We start from the raw sequence: 16,549 nt of genomic DNA, 5'->3' as shown, positions 1-16,549 counted from the left end.
GCGGTCAGGGCTCCATGTGTCAGAGACCGCCTCTGTTTTCTCTAGCTCATTTCTAAACATCACCTGTTTCACAGTGTGACCGACCATTCGAGGACCTCGCCTATGTTTTCTACCCCCAAGACCAGCAGTGTCCAATAGAAATATAATGTGACCCACAAATGTATTTTTTAATATTTTAATAGCCACATTAAAAAAGTAAAAAAGAAACAGGTGAAAAGATTTACCTAACCCAATATGACCATAATATTATTATGTACTATTATAAAACACTTGCAGCACATCTTAATTGGGATGAGCCACATTTCAAGCGCTCAGTAGCCACACGTGGCCAGTGAGTGGCTCCTGTGTGGGGCAGCGTGTGTGAGACAGTCATTGCATGTGTCCCCTTCTGATGCCTGGTCTTGGTAAGTGTGCTGACTGCCTGGCTTACAGGCTGGTGGTCTCCTGGGCATCCTGCAGCAGCAGGGGCCGGGGCCCCATGAACTGCAGGTTCTCCACCTTTGATCCTCCCAGTTAGGAGGGCCCTGGGAGCCTCTGGGGGACCTGGAACACACTCACAGCTGGGTTGGGCCCCCACGTCCTGCCCGGGGAGCCCCCATTGCACGGGAAGCTGCTGTCCGGTACAGGCTCCTCAGAGCACCTGCTTCAAACTCAGTCCTCAGGGCACTCGAGGCACCAAGCTGCACCCCCAGAGCTGCCTGCCTTGCCCACAGCCTCACCTGGGGTCAATAGCCCTCTGCCCTGCATGAGGGGGGCTTTGTGCAGCCCGTAGGGGAAGTCATTATTTAGAGAGTGAAAAGGAGAGGGTAAGGATAGAGGTCCAGGAGGCAAAGGTCTGAAGGTGGGATCTGAGGACAGGAGATGACAGAAGGCCAAAGGGAAATTAGGGAAGAGAAAGGAGCAGCTGTCGGCCTTGGAGGGATGTGTGTGTGTGTGTGTGTGTGCGTGAGAGAGATCATGTGCGCTGAATGCCAGTCTGGACAGGGAGGAACCATGGAGGTTTCTGAGCCAGGGAAGGAAGGAATGCAGTGAAGTCTGGGTTTGAGGCACGTTAATCTGGAGCCCATACAGAAAGGACTGGGAAGGGAGAGATGAGTAAGGAAGTAACCACTCTGGGACAATTAAAAACATGCACTGTAAAAAAAAAAAAAAAAAAAAAATGCACTGTGACCTTCTGTGGTTGTCTCCAGCCTGGGATGGGGGCCTCCATGCAGAGGTCCGCAGAGAGAAGTGGGCCAAAGGCTCTAAGACTCCCTCTGCGAGTGTCTGGGAGGTTGGGCAGCTCCCACAGAGGGATCCCAGTGGCTTCTGGCACTGCAGCTGTGAGTTAGGTGGGGTTTGCTTCACTCCCCTCCTCTACTCTGGATTCCAGGGTGTGAGGGCTGAGCTGCAAGCCCTGGGCTCCTGCAAAGCCAACACATTCCCAGCCCACTGCGATCCAATGTGTGGCTTTTGTAAGAATTTTAAAAGGCTATCCCCTCTGGGCAGATGCAGTCCCTTGGCAGATGGTACCTTTGTGCCAAGCAAGAGGTGCCCAGTGTGGGCTGCACTTCAACCACCATCTCCTCCTTGGCCAAACCCCAGCACATAAACCATATGACCATTCCCAGCCGTCCTGCATAATTCCCAGCATTAAGGGAAACTACAAAGGTGACAAGTCAATCTTGAAAACCACAAGCAGCCAGAGATGAGTTTCCCTCCTGCATCCCCCTCCTCTTCTGGATCAGGGGCCCAGAGCTACCAGGGACCGGATGGTGAGGGGAAAGCACGGGGCGGGGGCAAGCTTGCTGGGCCCAGGGAGTCAGAGCAGCTGGGTCACGGGCCCAGGCACAAGCCTGCTACATCTTGTCTCCTTGGAAGCCAGGTGAAAGCAACCCTAGGAGGGAGGCACAACAGAGAGTAGAATTCGTTTTCAAAAAAACTGAGGCCAGGGGCTTCCCTGGTGGCGCAGTGGTTGAGAATCTGCCTGCCAATGCAGGGGACACGGGTTCAAGCCCTGGTCTGGGAAGATCCCACATGCCGCGGAGCAACTAGGCCCGTGAGCCACAATTGCTGAGCCTGCATATCTGGAGCCTGTGCTCCGCAACAAGAGAGGTCGCGACAGTGAGAGGCCCGCACACCGCGATGAAGAGTGGCCCCCACTTGCCGCACCTAGAGGAAGCCCTCGCATAGAAACGAAGACCCAACACAGCCATAAATAAATAAATAAATAAATAAATAAATAAATAAATAAATAAAAAGCTGAGGCCAAAAGAGGTTAAGTGACCTGCTCAAGATGACACAGTTAATAAGAAAATGGTGGATAGTGAGAGGCAATGTCACAGGGCAGTGAAGGTACCAGGCAGAGCTAGGGTGCATCCTGGCCCTGACCTTGGGCATTCATTTCACCTATCAGTTTGTTCATCCATAAAATAAATAAATAATAGCTAGTGCTCCTCCTAGGATTAAAGTCGGCAGCACATGTAAAGTACTTAGTAACGGTTCTAGAAACTGGGACTAAAACCCCCATTTCTTGCTCGGGGAGAGATGTGGACACACTGTGGAGCTCCTCAATAGATGAAAAAGTTCAGGATGTTAGAAAGTTGTCCAAGTACCGGGCCCGCAGACCTCAGGAAGAAGGCTCAGAGAGGTGTGCCTTCCACAGCTGTAGGAGGCCTGCAGGACCAGGTGAGTATGGCCTGCAGGGCTCACAGTCTCTCCCCATGAGCTGCTCTCAACCAAGGCCACATCCCCTGCCCAGGGCAGCTCCATCCAAGAACTGCTCAGCACGGGTCATGGGCCAGCTCTCTGCCTCACCTGGGGCGGCTCTGCAGGGCCACGTGGAATCATCTGTGACTCCACAGCGGTTCGGCTGCCTGGTCTTTCCACCTCTGCTGCCTTCACTCCCTACAGGTGAGGGGCACTCCCCACTCAAATCCCTACATGCAAACCTTTATTGCTAAGTCTGCTTCCCAGGTGTATTCATTTCCTCTGGCTGCTGTAACAAATCACCGCAAACTTGGTGGCTTAAAACGACATCCATTTATTCTCTTACAGCTCGGGAGGCCAGAGGTCCAAAATCAAGTCTCACTGGGCTAAAGTCAAGGTGTCAGCAGTGTTGGTTCCTCTTGGAGACTCCAGGGGAGAATCTGTTTCCTTGTCTTTTCTAGCTTCTGGAGGCTGCCTGAATTCCTTGGCTGGTGGCCCCTTTCGCGCATCACTCCAACCTCTGCATCCATTGTCATGTTTCCTACTTCCTCCTTTGACCTTCTTACCTCCCTCTCATAAGGACCCTTGGGATTACATTTGGGGTCCATTTGATAATCCAGGGTAATCTCTCCATCTCAAGAGCCCTAACTTAATCACAGCTGCAAAGTCCCTTTTGCCATGTAAGGTAGCATTCACAGGTTCTGGGGATTAGGACGATGATATCTTTTTTTGGCACGGGGTGGCGGGTGCTGCTATTCAGCCTACGACACCAAGGAACCAAACCTAAGAAAGCAGCCTTCTTCCCTTAAGCTGGAGGCCCAGTGTGACACTCCTCCTCTCCTTCCAAGCATCCTCTGTGACACTCCCTAACAAGGGCAGTCTGATCCACCAAAGGATGGTGGCAGGGGTCTGGCTATGAAAGGACTGCTTCTGGCGGCAGTGGATCCCTAGTCTTGAGGGCGTGTCATATCCAGTTACCAGGAAGGGGTAAGCAGGCTAGGAAGGCTTTGAAGTTCAGGAATGCCTGCCCGCTCTTTCCTCTACCTCTAAATATCCCTCATCGTTCCAGGCTTGGCTGCCCCAGCCCAGGCACAACAGCTGTCTCCTCTCTGACTCTACCACGCTTCCTGATGCCTCCACTGGTGCACGCCCCCAGCCTGCTCCCTGCATCTGTCATTGCACGGCTGCAACTTCCCTAGACTATGCGGACAGGTCCTCCTTTTCTCACCCCCTTGATGCCTAACATGGGGTCTGTTCCCCTGGAGAGCAGAGCCCTGTCTGCTTCCAATCAAGCAAATAAATGCTTGCAGAACTGGTCATGGCGAGCCAATCAGTGATGCCCAAGGAGAAATATGGAAGCGCAAGGTGTCAGCTAGGGCTCGGGCTGTTCAGTCTGAGTTGGTGCAGGCTGGGCGGCGGTGGGGGGGGCTCTCGGGAAGCCCCACCTACACTTCCATCAGCCCAGGTCTGGCAGTGGGTGGAACGGATGTTGCTGCTCCTGCAGACCCACCTGCTTGCTCTCCTGGGCTCTGAGCAACTCCGCAGTCTGCATGCAGCTCACCTTTTCCCCAGCCCCAGGGGCCTTGCAACAGTTCCCCTGTTGCCCCCGTACTTTTTGGAATAATTTATATTCTCTGTATCATCCCTCATTCTTCCCATAAGTCAGTCCTCTCTGGCTTCTGCCCCTTTATCCCTCTGAAACTGCCCTCCTCAGAGTCACCAACAACCCCTGTGCTGCCCAATGCAAAGGCAGCCATCAAAAAGCACTGGCCACGTGGGTTTCTCTGCCACTTCCCAGCCTGGGACCCAGGTCCTAGGCATCTTGGTCTCTCTTCATAAAGGGCATTTTCTGACCCTGGACTGAACTTGGCACCCACGTGGGTCAGATTGGAATGCCAGGGGCATTGACACCCCAAGAGCAACCCTCCACCAACAAGGAATGAACTGTGGTGGATGAATAACCCTGCTTCCCACCCTTGATTGGACAGTTCTGAGGCATGTTCCATACGTCAGAGGGGCCCCACTGGGCCGGAGCTCCAAATGCCCACAGCAGTAGCCTGCTCATTAACACATGCTTTCTCCACTCTTCTCCATCCTGTCTAGTTCCCTACTCCCTCACCTGCTTCCTGCAATCACCTGGCAAACAAATGACTTCACCCAAATCCTTGTCAAGAGGCCTGTTTTCACGGAAACCGAACTAAGGCAACAGATCACATTACTCTCCTCACTGCCTTCCAGAAAAGACCGGGCTCCTTCAAAGCCCTCCAGGACCCGGGCTCATGTCTGCCTGTTCTGCACCACTCTCACCTTCCCCAGCCTCAAACTTCACACTCTGGTAACACTGAACTGCTCGTGGTCACCAGCACCCCCCACAGCAGCTGTGTCCCCCCCCGACCCCATCCCCACACGCGGTCTGGCTCCTGCCCTCTGCTGGGAATGCCCTTCCGCCCCCTCTTGTACCTCTGCCTTCTGCTCAGTGCAGGTATTTCATCTTGGAAGGCTTCCTTAGCGACTATGGAAGTCAATCCTCCGGCTCCCTGCCCCACCCTAAGGTGAGCATACTGTGAAGTCAGGTTCAAGGAAGTAGTAGCCAGGATGGAGTGAGGTATTGGCCCAGAGCCGAGCCCCGTCTTGCCCAGTGAGACCTTGCCCTGGGGAGGCTGCAGTGGGCTGCTCTGTGTTCAGCCCTGTCAGCAGCCCCCTCCTAGGTCCTGCAGGCAGGACGGAAGCCCCTTCCACCCCCTTGCCTGGAGGTGTGCTGAAATCAGCTGGCACTGACTCAGAAGAACCAAACTTGTGCATCTCTTCCCAATTCTGCATTCAGTGACATTGTGCTGGGAGCTTGGAATCAGCCATGGTGAGAGTATTAACACCATGGAAATTGGAAATGCTACAAGGCAAGGATTTCGTTTCCTTCAGAGAGCCACCACTGCCTTTGCCCCATCCCCACCCCCTGCCACCTGTGGCTCCCAGGTGTAATGGAATCCTGAGTGTGTTTGTGGGTTCGTAGCACAGGTTCTGACTCTGGTTTCCCTCAAAAGGCAGGGCAGAGACAGCTAGAGGGAGGGAGGTCAATGGGGCAGCATGGTGCCAAGGAGCCAGGGACCAGCGTACAGCTGGGAAAGCAGAGCAGGGAGGAACTGGGGCTGGAAGACAAGGCCAGGTGTGTGTGTGTGTGTGTGTGTGTGTGTGTGTGTGTGTGTGTGTGTGTGTGTGTGTGTGTGTGTGTGTGTGTGTGTGTGTGTGTGTGTGTGTGTGTGTGTGTGTGTGTGTGTGTGTGTGTGTGTGTGTGTGTGTGTGTGTGTGTGTGTCTCTCCAAGAGAAACAGAGAGACAGCAAAGAAGAGACAAGGAGGGGAGAGACATGGACAGATAAAGCAAACACAGACAAAGCAAACAAAAAACACAAAAGAAGGGAAGAAGACAGAGTGGGACAAGGCGAATGGAGACAGAGGCAGAAAGGCGAGGAAGACAAACCAAAATGGAGAAAGCCAAGGGCCGAAATTGAAGAATCTAGGGACAGAGGTGAAAATTGGGAAGTGATGAGCAAAGACAGCAGCACGAGAGGACCCAGGAGGGCAAGCAGGCCCAGGCCCAGCTGACGATGAAAACTGCTCCCACCGTGTTGGGCTCCTGGTTCACGGGGGGGTGCAGCTTGCTAGAGAGGCTCGGAGAACCAGCTTCCCACGCCGCCCACCCCAGCCAGGTATGAATACCTCCTCAGGTGTCAATCAGCTCCTCGATTCAAAGATGCAAATGGTTGATTGCTTCTTCAATTTAGGCACTAAACCCCTCAGTAATTCAATAATACATTGCCCAATTACTCACAGGACGGGACGAGTGATTTTTAAATTAGGTAAAGAAATATTTAGGCAATTAAATTGCTAAGTGATTTGATTGTTGCTGAAACAAATTCCCTCATAAATGCACCCTTGAGTTTTTTATCCTCCCTTGTTAAGCTGACCTGTGGAAGGGACGCGCAGATTTAGAAGTCTGCTTGCTGGCTCTTCCCAGCTGAAGCCAGCACATCCTTGAGGTTAGGGTCCCTGGATTCATGCCCTTCCCCTTGCTGGGTGGTGTGCTGAAGTCAGCTGGTGCTGGCTCAAAAAAACAAATTTGCACATCTCTTCCCAATTCTGCATTCTGTGCAGCATGTTGGGAGGCTGAAATTGGTCATGGGGGCGGGGGGGCGGTTATACCATGGAAGTTGGCAGATGCTACAGGCCAGGGCTTCTTTTTCTCCTCAGAAAGCCACCATGGCCTTCACCCACCTGCTCCACGCCCAGCAATCTACGGCTCCCAGGTGTGCTGAACTGCGAGCACTCCTGTGGATTTACAGCATTTGCCCCAGGTCCTGGCTGTGGGCCTCCCTCGGGGGCAGAGCAGAATCCCTGTGGAGGTGGTCAAGCGGGCAGCTTGGTGTCTATGTGGACTTGCTGGGGCCTGTCCCTGAGCCTCCCCTCAAGGCAGTGCGGTCTAGAGGGAAGAGAACTCAGACAAGGAAATCCAGGCCCAGCAAGGGAAGTAACCGGCCATGTGTCGCCTGCAGTGTGGCTGGGTGTGGGTGGGGCACAGGCAGGTCTCCTGTGCTCCAGCTTCGGGGCCTCTCTTGCAGCCTCAGCTGCTCGGACTCAGAGTCCCAGAAGGTTTGTGGTGCTACTTCTACATAGACAAGTATTGTTGTTATTTATATCAGGAAGGTGTGCCCTGGTGCCTGGTGGCCCTTTGTGCTGCCCACCTTGAAGGATGTGGTGGGTAGGCGAACGGGGGGACCTAAGTAGGGAGAAGGGTGGAGAGAAATGTCAGAAAAGCATCTCAAGTGTTGCACTGGGGTGAGAGACCCTCCCTCTTCTAGGTCTTTCCACCCAGATTGTCAGTAAACTCCAACTTGTTTTTTGAGTGAGTGAAATCTGAGGGGGAGGGGCAGTTTGAAGAGAAGGATGAGGGACCAGCTGCATCGGTTACACAAGGAGGGGGCAAAGTGGTTGAGGAGGAGGGCAGACGGGGACAGAACCACAGACATGGGAGGAGAAGGCAGGAACTTCTCTCTCTATTCCTCTGGGAAGCAGATTGTTTGGGAAAACCAAGCCCAAGGCACATCCAGAGCAAGTGTCTCAATCTTCCCTTGTGAGAAAGAAGAGGGATGTCCGGGCCCATGAGGAGGGGCAGCTGAGGTCACGTAACTCAAAGGGGCCCAACCCCAAGCATCCAGGAGGTGGCTGCAGTACCTTGGATCTGAGCTTCGCCAAACGTTGGTCTACAGATCCCCCCTCACCCCCAAGCTGGAATGGCTCATAGGCCAATATCATGTATGTGGAGAAGACAATCTGAAAGGCCTGGAAGATTCTCCTCTGCAAGCCCTGTTCTCTGTCCCACCAGCCGTGATATAGTAGGGACTCCCCTTCATAAAGAGACCCCCAACCAGCCATGGTTCCATGCAAAGCTGGCCACAGAGACCCAACTCTGAGGGCGAGGGGCCAGGCCAGTCAGCTGGGCACCTTATTCCCATTCATTCATATTCTCTCTCTCTCTCTCCCTCCTCCCAGCCAGTCTGGGTCCTCACTCCCCATCAGCTAACTAGCCCACAGCAAACAGCTAAATATAGTCCCTTATTCCTTGAATCCCAGAAACCGCCACTGTCCATCAACATTCATTTCTCAGTCATTCCAGCCACGAGCCAGCTGCTGCTCCTGGAACCTCACTAGCTGCTCTCAAGCCCATTTTTTGGGGGGGTGGGGGGTGGGGGGGTGTCTGCATGTAACGAAAACACAAGTTTGAGAGGGCAGCTTTAGAAGGTGTGAAACCGGCATGGACTTTGGAATCAGAGAGACAAGGGTTCGAATCTTACCTTCACCACTTCCTGGCTGTGTGACCTCAGGCAAGTTACTTAACCTCCCTGAGCTGCCTCATCCTCATCTGTATAATGGGACTAATACTGCCTGGCTCACATGACTGTTGGGATTGGCCAACCAGGATAATAGGTGTCAAGCTTCTAGTCAAGACCTGGCACAGACAGAGAGCTGGATCACTGTTCATTCCCCTCCCTTCATGCAGTCATTCTTGGCCTGTCCCACAGTAGGACAGAAACTAGAATTATAATGCCTGCCCAGAAAATGGTGTTACTGAGGTCTGTAAAATCAGTGGCTTTGTTATGGACAGAGTATCTCTCCCTATGCCCTGACCCGGGACTTCCTCTTTGACACTGGGAGAACCAGACACACACACACACACACACACACACACACACACACCCCTAGACACACACGAAGGCATGTGCACATTTATCGGCTCCGAGTACAGGTGCACAGAAAGCGGGCTGACTGAGGCAAGAGGAATGGGCAGGGAGCATGCGGTACCCACCCTGCCAACCTGCCTCTCCGCTCTCCCCTCCAGGGCCGGGCCTGGGCCCTGGATGTGTGAAGAATCTTTGGCGCCCTCTGCTGACGACGGTGCTGCCTGCAGCCCACATCTGACCTAGCTAGAGCCTGTGTAACAGGCCCTGGGTGCCTGGGGGAACTCCCCTCCCTCTAGTGCAGGAAGAGGGAAAACCAGAAGGGAGGAGAAAGAAAGGAGATGTGGGACAAAAGGAGAAGGGAAGAGTGGAGCCTGGGCCCCTTCTGTCCCCAGAGCCATCAGGATGGAGGATCAAGCTATGCGGCCCCTCCATCAACCACAGCAGTTGCGCATAGCAGAGTCACCTCTTCAGATGCACATCACAACCTTCTGGAGACCTCATGGTGACACAACCAGTCCCCGGGGAGTTTCTCAGGCTCTGTCTGTGATGCCCGAAAGTCCATAACGGGCCAGGAAGACTTTTCTACTTTCTCTGGAAATGCCAAGGCCCAGACCTTCAGTCTTAGAGGCAGGAGAGCTGAATGGTAAAAACTTGTGGACTTGGGAGCCTGACAGACCTGGGCAGAGGGCCAGTACTGGCCCTCACTAGCCACGTGCCCTTGGGTTCCTAATCTTTCCAACTTAACCTCTGCATCCTCATCCTCGAAATGGATGAAAATAATACAGTTGCTGTGATGATTCAATGACAACTCATATAGAGCACAGCCCACGGCCTGGCACATAGTAAGTGGGCAATAAATGCCAGCTATTATGATTTCTGTGATTGTTTCCCTTGCCATGGGCTTCATGAGGGGTGAAGGCCACAGTGTCATCAGAACTTCTGCAGCTTGTGTGGCACCCTGGCAGGTGGAGGGATGGTGGGGTCGTCAGAGCCCCATCCTTACAGAAGACCACGGTGTCAAAAGGTCAGATGCCTGCCGGGAACACCAGTTGTGAATGCCTGATGGCACCAATCCTCTTTTTCCTGGGATGGCCCTTCCCTGCTCCTCTGCGGAGCTGCCCTCCCCAACCAGGCTGACTGTCCAGGGTGTGCACCTGGCCTGACCCCACCAGTGAAGCCGTCCTCTGGGATTTTTTAGACTTGGGACCACTGAGAGTCAGTTCTCTCTTGGGACAGAACCTCCATGCTACAACACCTGGAAGCCGTCAGTGGCCATATTTTCTGTCTTCTGCACAAAACCTGTGTACAGTGAGAGGAAAGAACGAGGCTGACCTGCAGCAGGAAGCAAAAACAAGGGCTGGGAGAGGGCTGGTTCCAGGTGTCACTCGTGCCCACCTGCGTCACCACCACTCCCCTGGCTCAACTACTGAATTCTTACTTAGATTCTGTGAGATGCTCCAGGATCCCTCCAATAAGTCCCCACTTCTACATAAGCTAGCATGAGTTGGGCTCCTGTCCCTTGCAAGCAAAAGGACAAGGCATGCTCCTTGACCCCCTCGGTCCCCGGTCGATGGCCTCCCCTCTCTGTCTTCACTCACAGAAGCTCCTATCCCCTTTTATACATTCCTTACCCCCAAAATGTTCCAAAGCTGTTTTTTTCCCCTTTTGTTTTTAAGAAAGAGTTTTTCAAGTGTAACACGTTCATTGCAGAGTCTCAATTTGTTGGGGTATAAACATGAAATTGTTTTCTAACAACTAACCTCCCCTCACCCAGCTGTGTCCTGCTGAAAGCCCCTTTCCCGCTGGGTGGCAGGGCTCTTAATGACATCTTGGTTGCATCGCACAACTCTCCTACCATTTTCATCTATTGGAACAGTCTCGTTTCAGCAATCAACACTCAGTCCTGTTCATCTCCCCCGGCCGAGCTGAGACCCCAGAGTGAGGGGGAATCCGGCTCTAGAGCCGTCTTCCTCCTCTCTCTTCTAGGGATCTCTGGGACTGGGGGGCCAGGAGGGGGGTGTGGAAGCAAATCTCACAAGCCTGTCCTCTCCTGGCTGCATTGCCACTGCTTCTCTGGCTACTCCTACCCATCCTCTGTTCAAAAGCTGACTCTCTCGGAGGGCCTGTGCATTTCTTGAAGCCTTAGAGCAAGGCCCTCCTGGGTGAGGCACCAGCATGTCAGCTTGAGCCCAGCTACCTCCCACAGTGCTCCTTCTTCTCGCCCTGCCATCTGTCTCCTATTTCCCTTTCCCCTCCCCAGGCAGCCCGGAGGTATATCACAGAGTCCACAGATGAAGCAGACACCCACCTGGGGATGACAAGCTTGTCTCGCCTTACAAGAAATTCCCTGTGGCTTCAGGGAGGAAAAGCACCCCATCATCACCCCCCAACAGGGGAGAGAGTAGCCTCGGCCACATGCACTGCACTCGCCACATGGCAAATGACTCTCTCCCACCTGGCTCCTCTTCCGGTCACTGTGGGCCGTCGTGGTGCCAAGGAGAGAAGAGCCAGTCCAGCCCCCTTGCGAGCCCTGCGGAAGAGCGATGGTGTGAGCTCCCGGCGCTCACTGGTAACGCTCTGAATGTAGGGACACAGGGTCCCTGGTGTCTTCTGTTCTCAGTTTGGGGTCTTAGCTGCATCCGGAATAGGATAAGTCCCACACAGCAGCAGGTCATGCTGTTGCAGGGCTCTCCTCCCTCCCAGAGCCCAGCTGAATTGATCAAAAGAATATAAAAGAAGGGAAAGCCCAAATAAATAAATATATAAATACATTATTTTAAATTGAATTTAAAAAAAGAAGGGCAAGCCTGAGTCGGCTTGGAAGCCAGGGGAAGCATATTCCCATGGCAGGAATGCTGAGGATCTGAGGAAAATACGCACGATCCGGATCGAAGGGAGACCCCGAGGGCTGCTTCCCAGCTCCATTTTCTGAGAAAGCTAGACTTCCTTCATGAGAAATAAGTAGATGAGGTCCTGGCAGCATTTGCCAACTGCCTCTGAATTTGGAGGGCAGGTGGTGGGACATGGGGCTTGCAGAGAATATGTCATTCGGAAGCCCTTTCAGTGCTGCGGATCAACAGCGTTTGGGAGGAGCTGACTGGGGGCCTTGGGGTGCATGTGGTTGCTAGGCCAAGTGGATAACTGGGGGGAAGCTCTGAATCAGTGTCTCCCTGATACCACGCTTCTCCTTCCCTGACAGGGTGGGCGCAAGTCTTATCATGGCTGCATCAATTACGTAGAGGAGTAGCCTAGCGTATAGCTGGCCCCTGGTGCAGAAGCAAGATTCCCCACTGGGTCTGCCCCCAGCCAACTCCCATTCTTACCCCCAACTAGATCCCTGAGCTGGTAATGGCCCTTGGAAGGCTCTACTTGAGTGGAGAAAGAACAGGACACACACACACACACACACACACACACACACACACGCACACACGCACACACACACATTACAGCCAGCAAGACCCACAGGTCAACTCTGGAGATGAGTGGGGGGGCATATGACACGGGCAATTTGTGTTCACAGCCAGTTGGTGACATGAGTTTGCATTTACCAGTCCTTCAGCCTAAAAGATGACCGGACAGTTGGGAAAACATCCAGGTGGATGGTGAGCTAAAGAGAATCCATTTCTTTCCCTCTTGTTTTGGGGAAAATAATAAGATTTTACAAAACATTCATTTTTTAAGGAGGAGTAAAAGCAAACACCCACCCACACGCGCACACATACGCTTGCAAACACACAGTCTTTGAAAAGATCCTATATCATGAAGGGAAAAGAACGAGTCCCTCAAAGGGCAGAGAAAAATAATTCCTTTGAAAAAGATTTATCACAGACACAAAAATAACTTTCAGACCACATCTGCTTTGTGTGCACTTCATTTAATTAAAATGTGAACTCTAAGAAAGGAGAGTGGAAAAACAAGACGGGAAGAATGAAATGAGAAGGCTGCTGGCTGAGAGGTAGGTGGAAATCAGAAGCAAACCATATAGGAGAAAGAAAGAAAGGCTGTAAAGAGACTACAAAGGCAGCAGCAGGATTTAAAGTTGCATTACGATGGTAAAGAACAGAATTGAAACTACAGAAGATTGAATCTGTAAAAGTAGAGACAGATATACGTCCTCTGAGAAGGCAGAGGAAAAGCCCAAAGGGATAAAAACAAAGAGAGAGGCCACAATAGACATCAAGACCAAAAGAAGAAACCAAACAAATGAAACAAAAGCAAGAATGGAAAAAGAAGAGGATACTCCTGAGCTGATGGGAAGCCTAAGTCTATACATTGAAAAGGTTCCTTTTTATCTAAGTCAAATTAATTAAAAAAACAACTTAGAAATACCATGCAGGATTTTGTCCATTTTAAGGGTAAAGAAATAATCCTATAAGCACCCATGCAGAGCGGAAAATGGGAGAAACATCTACAACATTCCTGAATAATGTTTAATTGGAAGAGAGTTTCCATTCCATGGAATGTTGGGAAGTACTTGTGTTGGAGAAAAAAGCTTCTGTCATAAAACAAACTTGGGAGATGCAGAGTGAAGCAAAACAAGACAAGATCCTATACTGAAGCTTTCTCAGGGCTTTTAAAGCATTTGTGAAATTAGTGATATTAGCAAGCACAGTTTTCCAAGCTTATTTAACGATAAAACCTGTTTCCATTGACTCTGTGGAAAGACAGGTGCTCTATGGAACACACTTTGGGAACCACGCTTCTACAGAATTTTGAGAGATCACAATTTTGTAACCTAAAATTCCAACAATCTGCCAGGTGCACTCATGCATGAAGACAACAGGAAAAGACTTTCCTGCACTCCAGAACTTAGGATACATGCCACGTGTTGTTCTACCTTTCATGGGGGAGAATCCTCAGGGATGCACTCTTAGCAAGCAGGAAAGAATCAAAACAAGGAAAATCATAGTAAACAAACAAACAAAAAATCAGTATGGGGAAGCTGTTGTATAAAGATGTGGAAGTGAATGTTAAAAACTTGTCAGACGTATGATTATGTACGTATCCGTCAGAGTCCAGTCACGAGACAGAAACCACAGCAGAAACCACATCCTTCCCTGTCTAGTCCCAGGCCCCAGGGGGCTAAGCCCACAAACCACATTCATCCCCCAGGCTTCCTGATCCTCCAGCTTCTGGTTGGATTCTGACAACAGGGAGCAGGGCAGGAGGCTGGAGAGCCGAAGGCGAGAAGCATTGCTATATTCTTCCTGCTCCCTCCCCGCTTTAGTGCCCTCTCTCTGGCAGTAGCAGTGTCCCCAACCTCAGCTCTTGCCTGGACCTATCCTCCAAGGTGCCAGCTCTCTCTGGGTTCCTCCCTCGTCCCCGCAGCCCCGGGGATGGTGGTGTCTCCCCACTAGTGCTAATTTCTGGGTGCCTCGCTGTCCCTTGTTTGTTCCCTTCACCTTATCCACACTTCTATACGGAGTCCCTTCATTAAAGCCTCTCTATTTAAACCATTTGGGGGGGATGTTTCTTGCCAGGACCCTGACTCACACACTTCTCAACTCTTTTGTAAACCTGGAATAACCCTAATACTAAAACCTGACAAATGGCACAAAGAAAAACAGAACGAACGAACGAGTCATACGCTAGTCTCTTTTATATAGATATAAAGTCCTAATAAAAATTTAATCAAAGTCCAAAGCAGTCCAAGAATGTATCAAGAGAGTGTGTCCAATGCTTTCACCATAAGCATCTTTGCCACAGAAATCTTTGCCGAAAGCATTTTTGCTGTATAACTAATGGGCCGTAAGGCGATTTTGCTGAGAAAGATCAAATAACTGGTTGACAGTTTTTGTTTGACAGTTTGCTTTCCACTGGTTGAAATGTGTTAGCATTTCTTCCAGTTAGAGACGTTATTGACGGCTTTGTGGAGCTGACAGATGACGACGATTTGCCCCAAGAGTTGGTTTCTTATTCTGAAACACACTACACTGGAGGAGAAAGAGGCCTCGAGGGCCTTGAAGGTGCAGAGCTGAGCCCACTTTTCCCACACAAGCCTGGAAGGATGATCAACGGACAGGGGACATTATGGCAAGAACTAACGACAGTGTAGAGGCTTTCACGGCTCAGTACAGGGCTCAGGTACAAATACGCATCCCACGACTTGGAAACAGATACCTCTCCTAGTGAAGGAAGAAATTTTAGCCAGAAGGAAAAAGAGCAATGCCAAATGAGAAGTCAACAAGTGAAAGTATAAAGTACTATGAATGAAAGACCTGGAAAAACAAGTGCAGATAGGGACAATCCACAAAATATAATCAGTTATTTGTATAGTATTGCCATGAATCTATGCACATTTTAAATGTATTCAAATATTTTGTATTTTGTAATAAAGTCTTTTAAATTTCATTGTTCATTTTTCATGTTTCTGTCCTTCTTAATGTCCCTCTTTATCTTTTATGGCAAAATTGCCCTACAGCCAGTTAGTTATGTGATATAAACGTTTGTGGCAAAGATGTCTTGGCAAAGATGCTTACAGTGAAAGTACAGAACCATGAAAAGAATACACCATGAGCAAACATTCCTGGAATGCACAAATGATGCTATATCAAAACTGCAGGAAACTGATTAACCACAGCAATACGTCAAAGGAGAAAAAAGATCATTTTACGTGCTGAGTAGATGTTTGGTAAATTTCAACATCCATTCCTGATTTTCTTTTAAAAAGCTCTAGTGAACTGGAGATTGAAGTATACTTATTTCACGTGGTAAAATATATTAGCTCTCAAATCCACAGCCAACACCAAAACAGTGAAATACAAGAAGCATGCTCATCAAATATAGGAACAAGACAAAGATTTTCACTGTCTTGTTATTCAACATTATTCTAAAAATTCTAGCTAACGCAATTAGAAAAAATATAACAAGAGAACAAATTATAATTATTTGCAAATATGACTCTCTTAGAAAAACTAGGAAAAGAAACACAAAATTATCAGAAAAGAAGAGTTCAGTAAAGTGCCCAGTTATAAAATAACCACAGAAAGTTAATATCTTTTCTACTTCCTGATAACTTGTTAGAAAACATTATGCAAAAATTAAATAAATAAAGATGCTGTATTAGTTATCCATTGCTGCATAACAAATTACCCCCAAAGCTTAGTGGTTTAAAACAACAGCATTTATTATCCCACAGTTTCTGTGGGTTAGGAATCTGGGTATGGCTGAGCTGAGTTCTCTGTCTCAGGGTCTGTCACAAAGCTATGATCAAGTAGTTAGCGAAGGCTGTAGTCTCATCTGAAGGTTCAAATGGGTGAGCTCACTCACATGGCTGTTGGGCTGAGGGCCTCAGTTCCTTGTTGCACGGGCTTCCCATAAGGCAGCTCACAACATGGCAGCTGGTTTTATTAGAGCAGGCAAGTGAGAGAGCCCGAGAGAAAAAGAGAGCTCCAGCAGGACAGAAGTCACAGTCTTTCACAACCTAATCTCAGAATTAACATCCCATCACTTTTTTCCACATTCTATTCACTAGAAGCGAGTCATTAGGTCCAACCCACACATAAAGGGAGGGGATTATACAAGGGAGTGACTACCAGGGATCATTGGGAACCATTTCAGAAGCTGCCTACCACAGATGCCATTGCCATGTTTCATGAAAAGAAGCACCAAACACATATATTCA

General features: G+C 50.2%; 1 long non-coding RNA gene across 1 annotated transcript in view; it reads right to left on the bottom strand.

Annotated features, from left to right (window-relative positions):
- LOC130707645 (uncharacterized) overlaps window positions 1-16,337 on the bottom strand; it is a 64,526-nt gene extending 48,189 nt beyond the window's left edge. The window contains exon 1 of the long non-coding RNA XR_009007640.1: window positions 16,195-16,337. This is a non-coding gene — a long non-coding RNA (uncharacterized LOC130707645). The remainder of the gene's footprint in view (window positions 1-16,194) is intronic.
- Window positions 16,338-16,549: the final 212 nt, after the last annotated feature.

The sequence above is a fragment of the Balaenoptera acutorostrata genome, chromosome 3, assembly GCF_949987535.1.
Source record: "Balaenoptera acutorostrata chromosome 3, mBalAcu1.1, whole genome shotgun sequence".
Classification (NCBI taxonomy): Eukaryota; Metazoa; Chordata; class Mammalia; order Artiodactyla; family Balaenopteridae; genus Balaenoptera; species Balaenoptera acutorostrata.
This window is presented reverse-complemented; position numbering and strand designations above follow the sequence as displayed.